Source organism: Chrysochloris asiatica, unplaced genomic scaffold, assembly GCF_000296735.1.
Source record: "Chrysochloris asiatica unplaced genomic scaffold, ChrAsi1.0 scaffold00007, whole genome shotgun sequence".
Lineage (NCBI taxonomy): Eukaryota > Metazoa > Chordata > Mammalia > Afrosoricida > Chrysochloridae > Chrysochloris > Chrysochloris asiatica.
In genome coordinates, this window is record NW_006408525.1 from 15,974,162 (window position 1) to 15,982,160 (window position 7,999).

General features: G+C 40.5%; 1 pseudogene; it reads right to left on the reverse strand.

The window, feature by feature from the left end:
- Positions 1-5,325: 5,325 nt before the first annotated feature.
- LOC102831144 lies at positions 5,326-6,183 on the reverse strand (annotated as a pseudogene).
- Between the last annotated feature and the right edge of the window lie 1,816 nt (positions 6,184-7,999).

Sequence of the window (7,999 nt, forward strand, 5' to 3'; positions counted from 1 at the left end):
TTTACAAAATGTGTGTTAGTTGGGTGACTATAAGGATTACATGACAAATACTCGTAAAGCATTGAGAAGCTTGTTTGCTGTATAATAGTCACTATTACTACTATGGGAGTAATATTGCCATTGTAACATTATTGCCATTCTGAGCTTGCCCCCTTTTGGGGGCGTATATGCTGGACTTTATTGTACTTCAGAGATTCTGAGCTTTTTACAAATTGAAGTTTGGGACAACCTTACACCAAGGAAATCTGTCAGAACCATTTTTCCAACTCCATGTTACCACTCTGTGTCTCTGTCACATTCTAGTAATTCTTAAAATATCTCAAATAGTTTCACAATGAAAGACCTTTAAAAGTCTTCAATACAGTGTTGCCATTGTAATCCCCACGAAACCACTAGGTGAGACCATGCAGATTGGGGATATTTCCCCTTTTCCTCATGGCCCTGGGTAAGAGAAGGTGGGGGCAGATGCTGATAGAATGAGAATCATTCAGTTGTGAGTGATTGTTAATTAACAGGGTTCATTATAATTACAAATACTTGTAATTCTAATGTGAGGGTGGGTCAGTTTTGCCATCCTGTTCAGTATAAAAAGAGTCATCTCAGCAGCATTAGGGGGGAATCTCATTATCATCAAGCAAGAAGAACTAGGCGTGGAACGTGTCCTTTGGATCCCAAGATCCCTGGGCATTGAATCTCCTCCATCCAGGACAGGAAGCTGTGACACAAGAGCAGTTGTAGAGGAATGACAACAACAGAACCATAAACCAGAGCACGAGGCAGAGTAGTGGGTCTGGATTACGTGGTGAGAAAAGTTAAGAACCTTTGGGCAAATGGCTCACTTGTGGAGTGGCATGTCTCCAGGCACTTAACTGGGGGGACGAGGCTGGTTGATCCACAGAGCTAGAGCTGTGCACCTTCAGGCTGAGGCTTACAGAGGAGTGCAATATCCTTTGGGCTTTGTAACCTTGCCTAAGCAGTGTAGAGGTCTGGCCAAGGGGCCTTGGGCTGAAAGGTAGGCCTGCCTGAGCACAGGGCTGAGGAGAGATAGTCCTGACTGGAGGATCTGTACCCTGAACATTTTTGTTCCTGTTGACTTCCCAAATACACTATATAATCATAGGTAGTGTTTCTGAGTGATGTGTGGTCATTGCAAAGAATTATCAATAGAAATGCTGAGGGAGGGATGTTTGGTTTCAGAATTGGGAAGGAAGTTTGGAGGGTGGAAGAATGTCTGACCTCAACCTTGTACGGATTGGTCTTGGATTGATGCTGTTGGTGATTCTCCTCCTACCAGCTTGTGAAGCCAGGGAAGGGCAGAAGCCCACTTCTAAGCCATTTTTACAAAGTGTGGCACTGTAGGATAAGCACTGGGCCTCAAGGTCATTTGAACTGCACAATATCGCTGATGTATTACCGTACAACTATTATTATTACTGGAGCTCTGGTAGCATAGTGGTTACAAATCAGGCTGCAAACCATAAGGTCAGCAGTTCGAAACTACCAGCTACTCTGAGGGAGAAAGATGAGGCTTTCTGCTCCCATAAAGATTTACAGCCTCGGAAACCCTGTTTGGGGTCGCTATGGGTCAGAATCGACTCGATGGCACTTAACAACAACATTATTATTACTATGTGAAGAAGCCATGGTGATACAGTGGTTAAGTTAGCACCCACTAACCAAAAGATCAGGGGTTCAAACCCACCAATGGCTTCACAGGAAAAAAATGTGGCAATACACTTTCATGAATATTACAGCCTTAGAAACCCTATGGTCAATCCTACTCTAACCTATAGAATCTATGAGTCAGAACTGATTCAACAGTATACAACACTAATTACTACAACTACTAGCAACTCCACCACCAACAAAACTAACCAGACTATCATTTTAATCTTATTTCCAATCATCACTATATTCATGCAAAGTATTGCTTATCTCCACCTGAAGAAAAGGAAATGAATACTCAAAAGTGTTAAAATAAATTTATTTAACTGCAAATAAACTGTTGAATTGAAACTGAATATAAATCGTCCCAATTCTTTCTGCAAAGCCTCGCTATCATCTTCTGAATGTTAAAAGGATAGATACACTTGAAAGACTAAATTTCTGCTGCATTCCCAGGAATTGTGAAGAAAAGTTCGGAAAGGCTTGGTTGAGTTTGATTGCAGGTTCCTCTGTACGAGGGGACGCTCTTGGCAGAGCATTATAACCACAGGTGGGGAAACTGCACAGCAGCTGTTTTGACAGCCTGGTGAGGGAATCTGGCACCATATGCCAATACTTGGGGTACAAGCACAACCTCTCTGGTTGCCTATATTCATATCTATCTGTTGTCAATGGCATTTTGCCAAATCGTAATTTGGCAAAGAAGATTTTCTGAAAAAATGAAAAAAGCTTTTTTTGTTGTTGTTTTTCCCTCAGAATGTGTCCATCTGTCTGGGGCCTGGAGATACTCTGGTTTCACAGAGCCTACTCAGAAAGTCACACTAAAATCATATTTCACAGAAATGTCTGATTAAGTGTTTTTGGAGCATGCATGGTGTCTACTAATTTTTCAAATGTTTCAGAATATTTGGCATAAAAAAACAGAGGAAGGAAATTTATATATTTCAAGTCAAACTATTTGCATAGATCATCTTATTTGGTCTTGATAAGATCTTAAAAATCAGGAATTCATATCTTAATTTTAAAGATATGAAAAGAAACTCATAGAGGTGCATTAAGTTGGCCAGTATCATCATACAGCTAGTACGTGGTAGAGCTAGGGTTTGACTGAAGGCATTTAAGGGAAAACTGATTTTCTTAGTCATTATTTCTTTCCCTCCGCTGCTAAATGCACAATGAACCATAATATACATGTTGTTTGTGAAAGCAAGTAAGGTAGATATTTTTGAAATGAGACTCAAAGTGAAATAAAACACATATGTTTTGATATCTCATTCATGTTCCTAAGCCAGCAGAATTATGGAATATACAATTGCGCTTCACTAGTTGAACTAGGAGGAGCGCTGGTAGCATACAGAGCTACCAGAATTGGCCTGCTATTTGAATCTGTCAGCTTCTCCATGGGAGTAAGATGAGGTTTTGGCTCCCATCAAGATGTGTGTCTGTTGCTGTTAGGTGCCATGAGGTCGGTCCTGACTCATATCAGTCCGATACACACAGAAGAACAAAGCACTGTCCCGTCCTGCGCTGTCCTCACAATTGTTATGCTTGACCCCATTGATGCGGCCACTGTACCAATGCATCTTGTTGGTGGTCTTTCCCTTTTTTGCTGACCTTCTAGTTTACCAAAGATGATGGATGTCTTTCTCCAGGGACCGGTACTTGCTGATAATATGTCTGATGCACTAGATATGAAGTCTCATCACTGTGGCTTATGAGGAACATTCTGGCTGTACCTCCTCCAACACAGATTTGTTTGTATTTCTGGCAAGTCATGGTAAAGATTTACAGTCTTGAAAACCCTATACAGAGTGTATGAGTCAAAACCAACTCCATGGCTCATAATCATCTCCCTCACGAGCTGAACTAGAACTCTTTTAATGCTGTTGTTGTTGTTGTTAGGTGCAGTCAAGTTGGCTCTGACTAATAGAGACCTCATTAGTCACACACAACCCTAACCCTAACGCTAACCCTAACCCTAACCCTAACCCTAACCCTAACCCTAACCCTAACCCTAACCCTAACCCTAACCCTATCCCTACCCTGCCCAGTCCTGCATCATCCTCACAATTGTTGTTAAGCTTGAGTCTATTGCTGCTGTCACTATGCCAATCTCATTAGCGGTCTTCCTCTTCTTAGCAGATCCTCTGCTTTACCAAGCATCAAGTCCATCTATAGGGACTGGTCTTTCTGGATTACATGTCCAAAGTATGAGAGACAAAGTCTCACCATCCTGCCTTCTAAAGAGCATTCTGACTGTAATTTTTCCAAGAAAGATTTGTTTGTTCTTCTGGTAGTCCATGATATTTTTAATGTTCTTTTCCAGCACCATAGTGTAGTGGTTACGAATCGGGCTGCTAACCTCAAGGTCGGCAGTTCAAAACTACCAGCGGTTCCGCAGGAGAAAGATGAGGCGTTCTGCTCATGTAAGGATTTACAGCCTCGGAAACCCTGTTGCAGGGTCACTATGAGTCAGAACCGACTCCACGGTACTTAACAATAACAACTCCAGCACTGTAACTCAAATTTATCAATTCTTCTAATGGCTTCTTTATTCATTGTACAACTTAGACATGAATTTGAGGCTATTGGAAATACTATAGCTTGGGTCAGGTGATCCTTAATCCTCAAACTGACATCTTTGCTCTTGAACACTTCAAAGCGATCTTGTGCAACAGATTTGTGCAATATATCTATCATTTGATTTCTTGACTGCTGCTTCTATGAGTGTTGACAGTGTATCCAAGCAAAATTAATTCTTTAACAACCGCATTTTTTTTCTCCATTTATAATGATGATATTTATTGGTCCAGTGTCAGGATTTTCGTTTTCTTTACACTGAGGTGTAACCCATAGTAAAGGTTGTGGTTGTTGATCTTCATCAGTAAGTACGTCAAGTCCTCTTTACTTTTAGCGAGCAAGATTGTATCATTGGCAGGTTGTTAATGAGACTTCCCCCAATCCTGATGCCATTGTTCTTGTTGCTCTTAGGTGCCATTGAGTCAGTACTGACTCATAGTGACCTTATGCACAGCAGAAGGAAACACTGCCCGATCCTGGGCCAACCTCACCATTGTTGCCACACTTGAGCCCATTGATGCTGCCACTTGGCCAATCCATCTCACTGGGGGTCTTCCTCTTTTTCTCTGACCCTCCACCTTACCAAACATGATATTCTTCTCCAGAGATTGGTCCAAAGTATGAGAGACGAAATTTGGCCATCCTGGCCTCCAAGGAGCACTCTGGCTGCACTTCTTCCAACACAGATCTGTTGGTTCTTTTGGCAGCCCATGACACTTTCAATATTCTCCTCCAACACCATAACTCAAAATCATCAATTCTTCTATGGTCTTCCTTATTCACTGTCCAGCTTTCACATGCATATGAGGTTATTGAAAATATCATGGTTTGGGTAAGGCACACCTTAGTTTTCCTTTTTATTATAAAATTTTCATTTACAGCACTGTCATTTAAAATTGCAAGAATATAAAAAATACCATGTCATATTAGAAAATATTATTAAGTATGATCATATGTGTTATTTAGTGAACAAAGTAATAGCATAATGCAGTCCAAGGAAAAATTCAATTCATTTTAGAAAATAGTCAAGTTTCAGTAATCTTTCACTCATCTCTGTGCATCATTAAGCTGCAAACTGGTTTATACAATGCCGTTTTCTCCAGCTGGGAGCTGTGTAGGATTCAGACCTACCTTCTTCATCGATACAGAAATATCAAACAAATAGTCATAACATTCACACATGGTTTTAGCCTTCTGCCATGTTTCTCCCCGTACATACGCTCCATGATGTCTGACTAGCACCGCACAGGAGTCTGGGTATTCGTTCAATGCACGAACCTTCCGTTCTATGATGTCCTTCTCCTCAGGTTTATTCTCGATAAAGGGCACTACTACTAACATATCATCATATCTGTAATACCACCCGAGGTACATTTCCTTATTTCTTTTATCATCTCCTGATGTGTGATATAAACTCTTCTCCTGGAAAAAGAAGGGTAACCGTGACAGCAGCTTTAGAGTGGGTGTGAATCACTGCGCTGTCTCCTCTCACTGTGTAAGTTATTCATAAAAGGAGGAGTACACTGGCTTTTTTTTTAGCTTCCTATATGGCGGAGATCCACTTATGTCCTGTTCATTTATGCCACAAACAAACATGTCTTCAGACTGAATTCTTTCCTTTTGCACTCCTGAAGGGGCAATGTAGATTTCATTTCTTCACTGCGGCCATTTTCTTGGTTCTGGATTTCCTCATCCTTATTGGACTCTTCTGTGTGTTTTAAGCTGTCTTCTATTAACATCAATTGGCACAACACACCAGTAGAATATGGCCAGTATTATTCCATGCTTCAAGCTAATTCCTTCTCCAGTCCCAGTGACCCAGGCCAAATGGTAAAACTGTTTGCAGAGCTCTGGGATCAGGTATCTTGAATGTTCCTTGTCCTGAGTGAGGTGTTGCTGACAGCAACAGTCACCTTCCGGAGCAGGACAGTCAGACATGGCTTTGACAAGGGGGTCCTACATTCTCGGACTTTCGCCAGGGTTTACTTCCGGACCTCCACCAGGGTACACGTGGCCTAAAGAAGGTATTTGAAATGAGCAAATCATTGGTTTTGCAGAATTCTATCATGCGTTCTCCAGCATCATTTCTATCACTAAGGCCATATTTTCCAAGTATTGATCCTTCCTCTTTGCTCCCAACCTTTGCATTCCAATCACCAGTAATGATCAATACATCTTGATTGAATATTTGATCAATTTCAGAGTGAAGATGTTGGTAACATTCTTTTATGTCATCCTCACTGACTTACTGGTTGGTGCATAAATTTGAATAACAGTGGTATTAATTGTGCTTCCCTGTAGGTGCATGGATATTATCCTATCACAGACAGCGTTGTATCTCATGACTGATCTGGATATGTTCTTTTTGACCATGAATACAATACCATTCCTCTTCAATTTGTCATTCTCGGCATAGTAAACCATGTGGTTGTCAGATTCAAAATGGCCAATACCAGTCCATTTCAGCTCACTAATGCCTAAGATATCGATGTTTATATGTTCCATTTCATTTTTGACAACTTCCAATTTTCCCAGATTCATACTTTGTGCATTCCATGTTCAGATTTTCAATGGATGTTTACAGCTGTTTCTCTTCATTTTGAGTTGTGCCCTATCAGCAAATGAAGGTCCTGCGAGTTTTTCTCCCACAGGCTTTACTCCATTCGCGTTATCATGGTCAACTCTACTTTGAAGAGGCATTTCTTCCCCAGTTGCATTTTGAGTGCCTTCCAACCTGAGGGGTTGGTAGTGTTTCTCTATATATAGTAGTGTTTCTCTACTATTCATAAGGTTTTCAGTGACTAAATACTTGGAAGTAGTTCATCACTCTTTCTTCCTAATCTGTCTTTGTCAAGTATATACAAACACACAAATGCAGTAACACGTATACATGTTGTTAAATGTGGTTGTGTTAGTTACAACTCATAGCTACTCTGTATAGGTTTTCTGACAAGCAGCTGGTGGGTTTAGACTGCTGATCTTGAGGTTAGCAGTCCAGTGCTTATTATACAGTGCCACACTAGACTCCAAGTCTACATTTGACAGGGAAGATGAATGGAACACTTAATGCAGTCTCTGCAACTTGGATACTAGAATGAAAAAGACCTAGTTTGGGAGAAAATTGAATGTCAATAATGGAAGCAAACTTAGAGATAAGGATTTAACTCATGATGGCTGATGGGCATGAAAATAGCAACTATGAATGGAAGGGCATAATGTTGGCACAGTAATAGAATGGGACTAACAATTTCTCTGAACTCCTCTCCCTTGTGGTTTACCCAAAGAAGTCCTTTTTTCTTCAATTGCTGGGGAGTATCACTGCAAAATTAGATAATTAGTCACCAAGTCTCTTTAGATATGAAGTAAAGAAAGACATTTCATCTGACTAGGAATGATGCATTAGAATCTTAACTATGCAAAGCCAAGGAAGAAAGGGAATCTTACACAGTCCATTTTTAGGCTGATATTTCTGAGAATGTTTTTTCTCAACTTTATTTCAGAGTTTGAAGGAACACTGTTGTTATTAATAATAAGTGCTGTTGAGTCTGTTCCAACACATCACAACCCTATATAGCTGGTAGGTTTAAACCACTGACCTTGCAGTTAACAGTCCAGTGCTTATCCTATAGCACTACACAAATATAAATTTTCTTGAAAGCCCTGAATCTAATAAAGAAGCTGAAGTTCAAAATGTCTCGGGCTAAGAGTGAGAGCAATGAGAACTTCAAATGAAATGACTTCTTTATTTACTCCC